Source organism: Micrasema longulum, unplaced genomic scaffold (assembly GCF_059751315.1).
Source record: "Micrasema longulum isolate JH-2025_06_02 unplaced genomic scaffold, ASM5975131v1 h1tg000087l, whole genome shotgun sequence".
Classification (NCBI taxonomy): domain Eukaryota; kingdom Metazoa; phylum Arthropoda; class Insecta; order Trichoptera; family Brachycentridae; genus Micrasema; species Micrasema longulum.
Window position 1 is genome coordinate 433,788 of NW_028277293.1, and position 16,397 is coordinate 450,184.

General features: G+C 32.2%; 1 long non-coding RNA gene across 1 annotated transcript; it reads left to right on the forward strand.

Annotated features, from left to right (window-relative positions):
• Nucleotides 1–6,529: 6,529 nt before the first annotated feature.
• Nucleotides 6,530–11,430, forward strand: LOC148284799 (uncharacterized). The gene is made up of 2 exons (XR_015823796.1): nucleotides 6,530–8,888; nucleotides 10,348–11,430. It is a non-coding gene; the product is annotated as an uncharacterized LOC148284799 (long non-coding RNA).
• The last annotated feature ends 4,967 nt before the right edge of the window (nucleotides 11,431–16,397 follow it).

Genomic DNA, 16,397 nt, shown 5'->3' on the forward strand with positions numbered 1-16,397 from the left:
AAAATATTTCTTACTGAAAAATTCAATAGAAGACACGACAGAAAAATTTGGATCTTTTTTTGAGGTTGGAGTGAAAGACTTGCTGCACAAATGCACTATTGAAACCAGTGAAATCACGTGCACACCAAAACAGCATTCAATGTATTTGCCTAGAGCTAAAACTTCTCAAATAACAACAATTATAAGCTCAATGAAAAATTCTAAAACAACCGGTATTGACAATATAAGAATGTGCGATATCAAAAAACATGTCTCGGTGTTAGGTCCTATAATTACACACCTTATAAATATTATTTTGCTGACTGGTGTGATTCCGGAGATGTTTAAACATAGCATAGTTAGACCAATTTACAAAGGGGGGGATCATTCAATTGTTAATAATTATAGACCAATTTCACTTTTACCTGCAATTGAAAAAATTTTAGAAAAATATGTCTGCATTTATTTAGATATATATTTTAAAAAGTTCAACATCATTGATCCTTTCCAATATGGTTTTCAAAAAAAAAAAAGAGTTGCGATGACTTGCTGCAGGATTTCGCAGATTTCATCAATAACAAATTAAATATTTTGCATCATGTCACTGTACTTTTCATCGATTTCTCAAAAGCTTTTGACACTTTATGTCTTTAGAGTCAATTGGCATAAGGGATAATTTATTAACTTTTTTTTCAAATTATTTAGTGGGGAGGAAAATGAGAATAAAAATAAAGAATTCATTAAGTCTAGCGAGGGAATGTTTATCAGGGGTGCCACAAGGGTCTATCTTGGGTCCTAAATTGTATATAAATTATGTGTCAGTGATTTGCAACGTTTTTAAAGAAGTAAGGAGATTTATTTTTGCAGATGACACCGCACTAGTTATTTCCAATAAAAACCCATTAGAATCACAAGAGATATTGCAAAGTGATTTCAATAAATTGTTAAATTGGGCTCATGACTATGGTCTCATTATAAATGCAAAAAAGACTAAATGCTTATACATAAAATCTCCTCATGCCAAAAAATATGTTTTGCCTAATATTATTGCTCATTGCACAGATTGCTTGCATGATGGTATTTCTAACACATGTAATTGTGAACTCATAGAATTTGTAGAGGAGTATAAGTATTTGGGTATTTTTATTGGTCATAATTTTAAATGGGATCGTCATATACTTTGTGATCGATTGCGGACTCTTGTGAGTACTTTTTATAAGTTATCTTTTATTTTGCCTAAAATCACTCTTAAAATTATTTATTTTTCTTTAGTAGAATCAATAATAAGATATGGTATAAAGTCGTGGGGACATTCGAATAAAACTAATATTAAAATGATCCAGGGTCTACAGTATTCTATAGTTAAGCGAATTGTACCTGCAGAGATTTACGAACAAAGAAGTAATAATGATCTCCTGTACAAAACAATCAAAACTCTGCCTGTTCGAGGACTACTGTGGCTTTGCATCATTTTGCAACAATTTCATAGTAATACATTCAAGTTTCCTCTCAAACATAACCATAATACACGCTTCACGTCTAATGATGGCTTGGTAGTACCAAAAGTATGTAATAAATATGGAAATAGAACTCTCAAATATTTAGTACCTAGAATTTTTAATTTATTACCAAAAGAACTTAAATTTAACTCACATTGTAACAAGAGCAAAATAAGAGAGTGGCTACTCGATCAAGAGTTTATATATGAATAGTAGCTTGGGTGTAAATATTTTATTTTTTCATATATTTTCTTGTATTTAAAAAATAAAAATTTATATATTATTATTTGTATAAACATGTTTATTCTGATCTTTCCGGCTGTTAATTTTTATATGTTATTCATTGTTTTTATAAATGTAAATAATATTATTAAGTCAGTATAAATATAATCTTCACCAACAAGCTACAAAAAGTGGCTTGGTGGGATTTTAGTTTTAGTAAAAATATAACAAGTGAAAATTTTTTAAATTGTAAAAATGTATAATTATGCTATTAAATCAAATAAATTAAAAAGACGGTACTACATAATGAAAGAGTTTTACATACCATTAAAACTCGTATTATGTTGCCTCTCTTATCTAGAATATGATCAACTTCTGCCTGGTGAGACACAATTGAAACAAAGGAATAGATTCCCTGCCAGTGACAGCTGTAATACCAACATGAGAGACAAAAAGGGTTGCCATAGAAAAAGGACAGTATTAAGAGGCGGGTAGGAACTAGGAAACGCCGGCCGGAAAGGAGATGCTATCTCACATAAACATATTCTGGATAAGAGAGGCAACATAATACGAGTTTTAATGGTAGGTAAAACTCTTTCATTATTATTATTGTACTCAATCTAACCATTTATTTAACTTTTGACAGCTCGATTATGTATCGATTAGGGATGTCCTAATGCGTTACCGAATCGATTTCTCATAAAAATCAAATTTATTTATGAAAAATTTTAATCTCAAAATTTTGCAGTTTATAAACATACCCAGACGTTTAAAGCAGAGTTTATATTACGAAAGCGCTGGTAAAACTTTTTTTTTTTAAAGTCTTCATTCAATAAAAAATATTGCAAAAAATACATCATTTCTTTACAAAAGAAACTTTAAATACAGTTTTGATAAACTCCTTAATTGAAGTTTGTCATTGGGTGCAGGAGCTACAGAAAACCCAAATATGCATAGGACTATTTTATTGTCGTAATGTAAATTGAGAAATTTTGTGTCGCGACACTGTCAGTTTGTCGGCGACAATAATAAATGACAGCGACCACGGCGCCATTAAAATTCAATATATTCTGATGAACTGTCAAATTAGTTTTGGCCATAGACAAAATCCGTCGCCAATGACGCAGTGGCGGCGTTAATTTGTCATCACTTGCAACGAGACGCCCGTGCTATATAGTAACTACATTTCCGTTCGCTGAGAGTTCATTCACATTTTTTATACGTCGAGTTGAGTATTTATATTACTCCGTATTGATTGTTATTATTCCCGTGAGCTTTATACTTACAAAATAATGCCGAAAGGTATGGTGCTTAAAGGACAATCGAGAGAGCTTGTGCTGCGCCTTCGTGAATATTTTGAAAAGGAAAGTCGTAATGGCGGACCTCTTATACCACTGACGCAAGTTAGAGACCGTGTTGCAGCAGCATTGGGAATAAGTGCTCCAACAGTGGCAAAAATAACCAAAGAAAGCTACGGCAGAAGCGGCATGGAACAGAACACGCTATCTATGCCTAAGAAAAAACGTCAGCCCCGTAAAGTGACTGCAGTTGACAGTTATGACGCTGATGCTATTCGCTGTCATATATACGACTATTACTTTAGAAAAGAGATTCCAACATTAAAAAAACTAGTAGAATCTCTGAAAAATAGTGTCTTGTTTCGTGGTCAAAAATCTTCTTTGGCAAAGGTGTTAAAACAGATTGGGTTTCTATATAAAAAATGTGACAAAAGAAAAATATTGATGGAGCGCCATGATATTGCTTTGTCTCGATGTCAATTTTTAAGACAAGCAAAGAAAATAGAAAACTGGTCGAATGTGGTTTTCACAGACGAAACTTGGCTGAATGCGAATCATACGCTGTCAAAAAATTCGACTGACGACACTGCTGCCTCCACTTCTGCAGTGCCAATGGGGAAAGGAGAACGCCTCATCATTTGCCATGCGGGAGCAGAAAAAGGATTTATGCCAGACGCTGTATTAGCATTTAAATCCCAGAAAACAGGAGATTATCATGAGGAGATGAATGCGGACGTGTATGAAAAGTGGTTCAGAGAAATGCTGACATCACTCGAAGAGCCATCGATAATATTTATTGATAATGCACCCTATCACTCTCGTCAAATTAATAAAATGCCAACACAGGCCAATAGAAAAACTGTTATCATAAACTGGCTCCGTGACAATGGGGAGGATGTGGACGAGCCCTTACGAAAAATAGAGTTACTGGATATACTGAAAACAAAAAAACAGCCAAAACGGTACGTGATCGATGAAATGGCAGCAGAACATGGCCATATCGTTCTCAGAATTCCCCCGTACCACTGTCAATACAATGCTATTGAGCTTATCTGGGCACAAGTCAAAGGACACGCCGCTAGAAACAACACAACTCCTCCTTTTACCGCTAAGAAAATGATAGATCTTCTTAAAAATGCGTGTGCTAATGTGACGCCTGAAAACTGGGCGAATGTCGTCGAAAGCACAAAGAAGAAGATATTTTCTGATTGGGATCGTGATATTGCGTTTGACATTGTTAATACAGGAGAATTTACAATTAATGTTACTGAGGATTCAAGTGATGATTCCAGTTCATATGGGGAAGAATCCGACGATTTTTCACAATAAAATAAATTTAAAGTCATCTTTTGTAAGCCTACAAGAAAGTATCAATATTTTTCACTGCCGTTTTCTTTGGAAATTCACACAGAAATTTAATGTGATAGTGTAGTGGATCGACTATCAGCATTACAGACCAATATTATTGGTCAGAGTCAATTGGGCATCTGAAACGGGGTGAGTTTTTTTTGTATCTTGTTGTACTTTGACAAATAATACTAGATAGCGTTGGCTCCTCTTTCCAGAGTTCCTATTATATATTATTTACTTATATTTCCAACCTTTTTATTTTAGAATACATATTTAGATTATTCATTTTATTTTAGAATCCCTCAAAATGAATGAAAGCGATATCAGCGATGACGAAATCCATTAACCATTTGTCAGAAAAGTTTAAAAGTTTTTATGTATGTGAACGAGAAATATGCGTAGATGAATCTCTTCTATTATGGAAAGGGAATTTGTCTTGGAAACAATATATATCTACAAAAAGAGCTAGATTTGGAATGAAGTTGTTTATTTTGAGTGAAAGCCAATCTGGATACATACAAAATATAATTATATACACAGGCAACAAATTATGGTTCAAACTACCCACAAGAAAAACAAACAACCAGAATTGTTTTGGAGTTAACACATGACTTACTGAATAAAGGGTATAGGATTTTCTTAGACAATTTCTATACGTCAATTCATTTGGCTAAACTCTTGTGTCAAAACAATACAGACATTGTTGGAACAATGAGGATAAACAGAGTCGGAATCCCCAGTGAAATAAAAACGAAAAAATTAATCAATTCTATTCATAATGACGAAAAGACAATGATCAAGACGGAATCCCCAGTGAAATAAAAACGAAAAAATTACACAATTCTATTCATAATGACGAAAAGACAATGATTGAAAAGAGAGGAAGAAGGGAAGAAAAACCTAATGTTGTCCTGGATATGGAATATATAAGAATATGGGCGGCGTAGATTTGGGAGATGGAGCTATGGTGGCCTACACGGCTGCCCGTAATAGACTGAAAAACAATTTCTACGGCTAATTGATATGTCCTGCTTCAATGCACATATTATATACAAAAAAGATAAAGGGCATTTGGATCGATTACACTTTTTGATAGTGTGTAGAGAAATTGGTAGATAACAACATTGTGAAAACCCACCCAAAGACAACAACAAGCAGCTCTACACCTAAACCAGCACGCTTAGTTGAAAGGCATTTTCCAGAACAAATGAAAAGCGATACAGGAAAAACTAAATCCAGAAAATGCCGAGTTTGCTACAAAAAAGGTATTGAGAAAGAATCTACATACTGGTGTCCGGATTGTAAGGTACCACTATGTATCAACATTTGTTTTAAAAAATATCACACTGAAGTTGAGTTTTGAATTTTTATGTATTTTAATTTTTCAATATTTCTATTTTATTTGTGTGCTTTGGTTTATTGTTCTGTAATGTTACCTTTTTATATTTTTAATTGTGAATCAAAATAAATAAATAAAAAAATTGTAACCTTTTTTGTAAAATTTCAATTTTTATAATTAATTAATTTATTTAATTAATTATTTTATTTTCTATTTCATTGTAATTTCATATTTTCCTTTGTGCTTTATATATAAATACACGAGAAAATATATTTCATAGTCTTTTCATTTATTTTGAGAATAAATAAAAATAAAAAAATAATATGAAATTATGTTCACCGGGCGTGACGTACTGACACGCCCTAGTGAAGAAGTTCGCGCCCGTCATATGTTGCGTAATTTAAAACAGAATCCCCCGGTTAACAGGTTAATGATATTGATATATCGTCCATTGCATAATGTTTACAATAGTTTAAACTGATTAATTATTAAATATCACAAACATTATACTATTAGGTACCGTGAAACGGGGCTATTTAGAAAATGCGGGGCTAATTGGAAATAAAAAATTATAATTTTTTTAATGTTCTGACACTCAAAAGCGTGAACGCAACCTTTAGCAAACGCAGCCATATTATAACACAGTCTATGCTTTTATGACATTGACACGTGACGAGCTGTATCGAGAAGTTGTAAACCGTCTAAAGAGTTTCAAAAATATATCTCTAAAATTGTGAATTCAGTGACTGTCCAACTTTCTTTCGAATCTGACTTACTGTTTTGAGTAAGTATGATAATACTACATAATAATATTAGTGCGCTTTTTATTAACATATGTGTGATTTGCTTTTTGTAAGCTCAATTCAATAGAAAGATATTTACAATTTGAGAAACGAAATGGGGCTAATTGGCAATTTCAAATAGCCCCATTTCCAAATAAACCTTACATTTTAAATACTTTCATAACAAAAACCATGACAGATTTTTGCAAATGTATTGATTGATTTTTTTCTTTCAGGTCGTTTGGTGAGAAATTACAAACGAAAACTGTCACACTCTAAAAATGGTAAAAACTATTGTCCTTACAATGCTTACGGTGATGAAATGCTCGGAAGGTAAATAACAAAATTATGACACTATCTTTGGCATCGGAACACTACCACATTCCGATTTCAACGCTTTCTAGGAAATGCAGGGGGTTAAATAATACCCAGAAAATGGGCTGGACATCCGACTCTGTTAAAGCCAATTGAAGAAAAAGTTTTCAGTGATTTTCTTAAAACTGTATCAGAGTGGGGTTTCCCAATAGACTTACTCGACTTAAGGATATGGCACAAAGATACCTACAGAAAATTGGTTCAAAAGAATGCCATATTCCTGGAAGAGATTGGGAGCTAAACTTTCTGAAAAAGAGCTTTCTTGTCGACAAGCTACAAATATAACATCATCTCGTGCAAAGGAACCATCGACATTTTCTTCGACAACTTTGAACTGACATGTGAAGGTGCGACCCCAGACCGAATAATTAATTATGACGAAACAAATCTAACTGATGACCCTGGTGCAAAGAAAATCATCTGTAAAAGAGGGACTAAATATCCAGAGCGTTTGATAAATACATCAAAAACTGCTGTCAGTATAATGTTTTGTGGAACAGCCGATGGCCATCTTTTAAGCCCCTACGTTGTGTACAAAGCTGAACATATGTGGGACAGTTGGATCGAAGGAGGTCCACCTGGGACTTTATACAACAGATCTCGCAGTGGATGGTTCGACATGGTGTGTTTGAGGATTGGTTTGAGAAGGTAGTTATACCTTACGCTAAAACGAAAGTGGGCACCAAAGTCATCACTGGAGACAATTTGTCATCTCACTTCAGCGACAAAGTATTAGAAATGTGCTCTAAATATGATATAAAATTTGTGTGTTTCCCGGCAAACTCGACGCACATCTTACAACCTTTGGATGTCGCTTACTATGCGCCACTTAAAAAGTATCGGAGAGAAATTCTAACTGGGTGGAAGCAAAACGAAGGCTGACGTTTCAAGACGTTAAATAAAGATGCTTTCCTGAGACTTCAATAAAAACTTTGGGAGAAATTGAATGCTGATGGCACTTCTAAAAACAACCTCCGCAGCAGATTTATTAAATGTGGCTTATGGCCATTAAATCGAAATAAACCCAAAGAACGTCTTCCTAATAACGAAATTTTAAAAGTTGGAAATGTTGTACCGTAAGGCAAAACAGGGACCAGCGATCGTTTCGACAAAGCGTTCTCATTAAATAATTTTCATTTTCCGAATAACGACATCACATAGAATTGGAAGATAATTTGAATATTGGTAAACGGTTTCACTGTAAAGTAGTGCAAAATTTACTCAAATTGTAATTATATTAGACGATTTTCTATGAAATTGGCATTTTGTGTAGAAAAATTAAGGCGATCCATCCAGCGCGGAGCAAAAAAAGGCAGTTTTCAAACTAAAATTTAGAGCCTAATAATAAGTATAACAATTTTTTTTTAAAACCACATAAAAGATCAAACATTTATCTAGTAAACTGATGAAGTAAAAATGTTTTTTTAAAATTTTATTTGACTGAAAAATTGCAAGGAAAAGTGCACTTTTCGTTTTTTTCAACATTTTCAACACAAATTATCTATATTTAAATAATATATTGTAATATTTTTTATTGTAGTTATTGAAAGATCTATTATTTATCTAAGCCGATGATGAGTTAATTTTTTGAAAAAAAGCATATAATTTTCGTAAAATACAATTCTTTCAGAGTCCATTTTGGGTTAAATTGTTGAAACTAATTGGCTCTTTCTTATGTATATTACTTTCAAAATTGTTTTTTTTTTTACATTTCTCTATACAACACACATTTTTCTAGTTACATATATTTTTTATTTTTCAAAAAATGCTAAAATATAAATGTAATTAATATTATAAAATCATGTATTTTCATTGAGAATCAATCATATATAAAACGTACAGTTTGGTATCAGTTCTCTCGGGCATTCACCGAGTACGGACGTGTTTTCTGTGTCGGATTTTTCGGGACGTTTCTTCTGTGATTTTTTAAAGTTTTTGAATTAAAAATGGGTTCCGAAACAATTAAAGCTAAAGGTTTTACAAGAAAACATAAATGTCGTAACAAGACCAAGAGATTTGACAAGATAAATGAAGAAAGAAATAGGTAAGAATTTTTTTTATATTTTCGCATGTATAACTACAGTGTGTTTCGGAATCGAGTATTCTTTAGCATATTATATATGAGGCGCAGAGCTTCATAGAAACTGAAACGACATTACCAACTGATTGATTTGTTTTCCGAGGCCTTGAATTATCCAATAAATATTTATTTATTTAACGTTTTGTACATAATGTTATTTGTACATTGGCGGGCTTATTGCCAAATGGCATTTTTTCCAACCAACCAATAAAATAATAGTTTTTTTTTTTTCAAGTTACAGAACATATAAAAATAGAAATAAACGTATTTGTTTATAAATTACCTTAGATCAAAACTATTACTCAATGGGAAAAATGAAAAAAAGAGGGAAGGAGGAGAGATTAAGGAGTAGAAAAGAGATTTTTCTTCAGACGTGATTTAAACAGAGATAATGTAGCAACATCTTTGATGGATACTTGATGTTATGTTGATTGTTAGTGCATTAAAAAATATATATATATACCTCTACCCACCTAAACAATAAACGTGTTTCAGGAAAATGTTTCATTCAACCGTATGTATTGTCATAAATTTAATTACCTAATATAATTAATTATAAACAACTAACTAGTAACTAGACATTACGGCATTTCTATAAAGGGGTAGGCAGAGAAGGTAGAACGCCACACCAATCTATCCTGGTATCATATATCTTCACGAGAATAATTCATATGTCCACTTTCAAGCACTTGTTGTACTTATAAATTTAGGCATACTCGCATCATATTTATGCTATGCTCAATAACTAACTAAATAACTAAACATCGCGCCATTTCTCCAAAGGGGTAGGCAGAGAGAATAGAACGCTATACCTCTCTGTCCTGGCACACGTGGCATGCTTCTTTCACATTCATGCATCTTCTCGTGCGCGCACGCCGATTACTCCGACATGGGACAACTCAAATATTTATTGTACTTGATCATGCCACGTTTTTCTCGACCTTCATCGACTTCTACATCCATCATTTATTCGTTCCGCATGGGCGAACCATCATAAAAGACTTTTATTTTGTTCTACAAAGCTTATCTCAGCTTTGCATTCTGGATATAGTGCTGGTTTTAGTTTTTTTTTAGTAATAATATTACCAAACAATGAAATAAATCATTTAATTTATATACCTACTGAGTTACTATCTCTAGCTTATTAAAAATAGAATTCACCGAAACATTTATGCACACTCCATGATAAGCACTGTTGATTCTTGGAACTACATATTTATTTGAGTCAAACTCGGATTTTTTGGTGATTGAAAATACATATTAAAACCACAGCTAATTGCGTTCCTCGTTAAGGGTTCTTTTCTTAGAAAACTCAATTATGTTAATAAAAGTTGAACATAATAATATAATGTTTCCTATTTTATTGTCTTGTGCACTGTTGGATATTGCAAATACCATATATATTTTTTTATTTTTTCAACAGGTATCTGAAACAATACTTGAAGAAGATGTTGGATATTGTTTGGACGTAAAAAAAAAAGAAGACGACAATACTCATTTTAGTATTAGTGGACGAAGAATAATTGATTTAGGGTTTTTTTTGAACAATTACAAGAAATCGCAAAACATGACAATGCTTTACAGTGCTCCATTATAAATTTAAAGTTTAGATCTGAAGTTCGGAAAGGTTTTTATAGCACATTTGTTGTGAAATGTGCAATAGAATATTTTCGATACATTCAGATCGTAATGAATCAAATAAAATTGACATAAATCACGCGATAGTTTCTGGAATTATGAGCATAGGTATGATATTTGCGATATGGACTGGCTCTGACCGCCCTCTACATATCACATACATCCAAAAAGATGAAGATTTTTGGAAAAATAAAATGTTAGAACCATTGAAATTGTTTTATCTAAATTGCCTTTTGCCAGAATTAGTCGATCCGAGGTATCATCGAAACATGCCGATTAGGGATCCTGTGTATATATTAGAGGCAATAGCGAAAAAATGTGCAGACAATCAGAAACGTAAGAGCAAATGATTTTTTTAAAATAATTCATTAACTCAAGACTAGTGTTTGATTTTTAATTTATTATGGATCTATCCGGATCTAAATGCATAATTATTTTTTTGTTTGTGTAATACACATGTACTGTAAAATGTACCTAGTTCATGTAAAATTATTATTTGGGATAATTATTATGAAAAATTTGCTACCATGTATTTGTTATCTGTAATGATCCAAGAAAAGTGTATTTATCAAAGAGTTCGACCCCATTAGTTAAAATGTCCAAGTTTAGATTCTTTTGTCCGCCTTTTTTTCAATATTTTGTCTGCCCCGTAGCATAGTGGTAGCGCATTTGGCTACCGTGCATGAGGTCGAGTGTTCGATTGTTCATGTAATAAAATGATCAAGATACACTGCATTTGGTGTACCTTGTTGTACTTTGGGTGCGGAAAAGGGAAAGTAGTAGTATAAAGTAGTTTATAATCTTTACCTGTGTAATTTTTCTGTTTTTATTTGTCTAGCAAATTTCGGTGTTTTGACTTCAATAAATGTTTTTTTTTTAAAGACAACAAGTATATTATATTTTACTTTTATTATGTTGTTTGTGAATAAAGTGTAGCTTTAACAAAAAATATGTTAAGTATTAGATAGAATATGTGTGCTTTTATTAATAATTAAATGGTATTTTTTACTTTCTTTTTTATCAACAATAATATATTTGTCAATGTAATTGGATATGTATCTGGATAAATAATAAAATATTTATTAATGATAAAATATTTTTTTTTTGTATACTTTTTATGCATTAAATCGTATCCACCACATTGATATATTAAGACTAAGGAATAAATAATATTCCAAAAACGATGTAAAAAAATAGTTTATACGAAAATTAATGATAGGTGAGTACAAATTTATAATCCAAATACAATAAATAAATTGAGCCGTGAGTCCGTACTGTAACATAATACATATTATTTATCTTGCAAAAGTAATTATAGTTTTCAATTTGGAATAATATTGGAACTCAAATTCAAATTCATGACCATGCAGGTAAAAAAAATCTCATTTTTGCGGGTACTTAGCGGGCATACTGTATTTAACTTTACCCAAGCTTGACTCACCCGCGCGCACGGACAAATATATTGCTGTCTCTTTTTAATACTCACTACCGTCTTAAAACGAAAATGAAATTGTGTTTGGCTGGATGAACCGCCTTAAAGAATCTTTTGTGTGAAAATTATGTATTGATCAAAATACCGCCCCATATAATCTTATGTAAACAGTTTTGGCATTTTAATTGTAGTCGATTGGTGCCATTGCTGTAAAAGTCCTGGAGGTAAGAGTTGACAAATACTATGAAGGCATTTTTCACCAAAGGAGTTTTATTCTAGATATTATTTGTGATAGAACATGAAATTATCAAGTTTTTTTGTTGCAATATTCTACGGACGCCCTGCCCTGGCTTGACAATTTTACATTTCAATGCATTGTCCAATGCACCAAGAATACATAATTATGAAAAGCAAAAACCTATTTAAATTTATTTCTTACTTTGTATAAATTGTAAACGTTAACGATTTTAGGAGTGGAGAAATAAATCAATCAAATTTATTATAATATTAATTATATTATTGAACATTTTTTTTTATTTATAAAAAAATTTAAATTGCGAGATTGATAAAGATCAGCATGAATTTAATTCAGTCAGTTTTTTATCGTAAAAGCAGTCCATTTTGTCAATAAAAAAAAATGCTTTTGTACTTATTGAGTTGTGACATACAAGTGTAAAAAAAAAAATTAAGAAGAAAATCACATGCGTCGTTGTTCTATGATCATGACGATATTTGTATCAGATTCGCATATTATGAAAACATGGAGATTAGTTTGAGTAAAAAATAAACCAAAAAACAGTAAACTTTTATGTTGGGAAAGTTTTGAGGCACAATGAAAATACCTTGAAAGTGGAATTCTTGAGGCGGAAGGGTCTAGTGGGCAGCTGTTTCGTTTTTCCAACAGTAGACGACGTTAGCGAAGTCGATCGGGCGGAAGTACGTAAGCTGCCGAAGCCGTCCGTCAGCGGAACGACCAGGATAGCTGGCATTATCAAGTTTAGACAAAAATTTGATGCTAATGTTTTTTAAATAATATAATTTTAAAAGTATTTTTAAAAAGCTGAAGATTTAGACTCTGATGAAATGAGAAAAATAAAAAGTTCTAGATTTATTGCAACAGAGAAAGAAAACATTTTTGAAAGGGGAATATGGAAGTCTAGGAACTTACAGGGCTAAACTAACTGGTATGAGTATGAAACTTGAAAAAAAAAATTCGGCATAGCCTAGTTAGTACATGTAAATGGTTCAGCCGGATGAATCTCACCCACATGGTAAATGGTTTCAGCTTATACTTAACAAAAGTTGACAGATGGAAGAGTTGAGGAAATGTAGATGTTTTAACATAGGCAGAAATGTTACACAGTTTGTAAAGTGGCCACTTAAACCAGCCAATGACAGTACATGAGCCCAGTAAATACCTAGACTTCCATATTCCCTTCTCAAAATGTTTTCCCTCTGATGCAACTAATTTTGATTTGAATATCGGATACTTTTTACCATGAGAAATCCCGCTAGTCAAAAGGCTAGTAAGTCATAAGAAAGTTTTATTTATTTGTTTCAGAGCTGAGACAAAAGAATGCGCCGGACTGGTCTTCAGTCAATTGACATGAATTATTTGACATCACATCATCTGACTTTCTTGGCAAAAATAGCATGTAATTTTTATAATTTATTCAAAATAAATATACTAAGTAAAAATAACAAGATATTTTATTTAATTTCAATATTTTAAAGATTCTTCGAGTTTTTTGTGGCTTTGTAGAAATAAACACAAAATTGCATTAATATTGGTGTGGCAACCTTGTAGGATGTTTGTAAAAACAAACATCATGAAAGTTTGTTGGATGGTAACTAGGAAGTTTGATTTAAACTGACCTCAAGTTTACACAGTTCTTCAATCTCAAACTTGGGTCAAGCTTTCACTCTTGATACTTCAAACTTGATACAAGCTTGAGTCAAGTTTACATTGCTATCTGGGTAATAAAATACAATTCTTCGAAAATAATATATACTGTGGATGGAAATCAAGTGCAAGCAGTAACGTCACATAAAGATCTCGGATTTGTGATTGCTTGTGATCTTAAATAGGAATCACATTTTATTGAAATTGTCAAAAGCACTAATTCCCCTTATACATTAGGAAAACATTCGCTCACATCGCCCAAGATTTGTTAAACTCAAAATTTATAAAACATATGTTCGTCCACTCCTGGAGTAATTTTGTGCTCCTGACTCCGCATACCAAAGGGTTTTTGAAGATATTCTTCAGATGGTATGTGGCAGCCAAACAGAGGCAGTGCAACTTCGCGGAAAAGCCATCCTCCGAGAAGTCAAAGAGGAGCATGTCAGAGACAGACTTCTAGCTTGGAATATCTGTTTAGTAAGACGAATTTGACTGAACTGAACTTCATTTTTTTTTCATCAGGGTCAAAAAGCAGTGAAAGTTTTACAGTGAATATTTTAGTGAGAGAATACAATAATAGAAGGACTTTAATCTGTGGAATCACATTATGTGAGAGGGAAATCTGCTGTACAATATGTAAGCAGTGATCTGAGCATAAGGAAGCTACACAAGTTTTACAATGATGATGCTCATAATGTGCCGGTGAGATATGAATTTTTCCGATGTATATTTAATAAATACTTCAGTTTGAGTTTTAAATCTCCCACTACCGACATTTGTTCGAAATGCATTAAATCAAAAGAATCTATTAAAAGTGAATGTGACTCAGTTAAAAACAGCTGCAAATAGCGCAGCTTCGTATTCACAAGCTATAGGCCAAATGGTTTTACACTAGCCTCAAAATACAACTGGACATCGATATAATTTTCTTTTTCAATTGTCAAAAAAATTTGGTTTTACCAAAAGAGCCCCCACTAGCCGACAACTTTATGTGTACAACTTAACAAAATGCCAAGGACCATCTCGTGGGCCTCAAAGCAGTTCAAACACATTTATTTACACGTGGCTGGAGACCGAGGCTATGAAAGGATCTAATCAAATTGCTTCAGCAGTATTTCATCGGCTTATGAATACCAATTTTGAAGAAACTGTTAGTCACGTTAAATTATTTTGCGACAGTTGCGGGGGGCAAAATAGCTTTGGTAATGTTGGCACGTTGGCTTAAAACAAAAGGTCCACATCACATCAAGAAAATTACAGTAATGTTTCCAGTAGAGGTGGGTAAGACCCTGTCACCGAAAAGATACGAGTCACTTGATCTATATTCATATAAAAGTGCATTGATTTATATTCATATCTAGAAAATAATACAATTCAATATAATGTGGGTACTCGTAAATAACTACATACTTATTTGTTTTTTCAATAAATAAATTGTTGATTTTATAATAATCTTTTATAATAATTTCCATTCAAATTAAATAAATAAAATTACACAAGGAACAAGAAATAATTTAATATGGCTTGAAAATTGAAGTTGACAGCTAACAATATTATAGTGGAATGCGCGCGCAGATATTGGCTCAAATATTGTTTGAAAAATAGGACGTGTTTTACGTTTTTGGAATTTGACCACAGATTTCATCAAATTTGTGTATTTAGGACACAATATTTATGTGACCAAATTCTGCACAAGATCTTGTACCATTTACTGACCAATATAACAAGGGCTTTACTTTCGTTCATCGCTAATTCACTTTCCAGGCATACATCCATGCCTCTAAAAGATTATTTTTAAGAAAACATAAAAATAATAGAATTGCAATTAAAGGGGAACCTAATTCTGTATTCGACGTCATAAATTGTGGGAACATTTGTAAAAGAGGCAAATCATTCGAAAATATTGAACCTGTTTTAATGAATGTTGAAGTTCCTGTAAAAACAGCAAAGTTAAATGATGTACGAAATCTTCTGATCAAACTTTCTTAAGATTATCTGCGCTATTACTGTTTTAATCAAGAAGAAAAAAATGAAAATACTGTAGATCTTCAAGAAGAACAATATGAAAATACTGTAGAAAAAATTGATAGTGAAGAGACTTTAATGCATGAAGAAATGGACATAAAAGTGTAATAATAGATTAAAATTGTAATTTCTCAAGAGTAGATAGATAGAAGTTTAAATATGAAACTGTTTCAAAACTGCCTATGTCGATTGAATACAACTGCAAAACTATCTATGTTCAAAGTACTTCTGCAAAACTGTCTATGTTTCATTTTAAAATTAATTGATTATTGATAAACTGTGATTTCATTTTTTAACATAAATGAGTTTGATATGATCCTTGACTTAAGTAATACGCAAATTAATGCGCCTTTATATCTTAACTATAAAGATAAACATTTTTATCAGTTTTCTCAACTAATTGGTTTATTAACAGAACGTGATTTGCAAGTGGACTACTCAAATGTCAGTTTTATTATTATTCGTTATAGGAAGC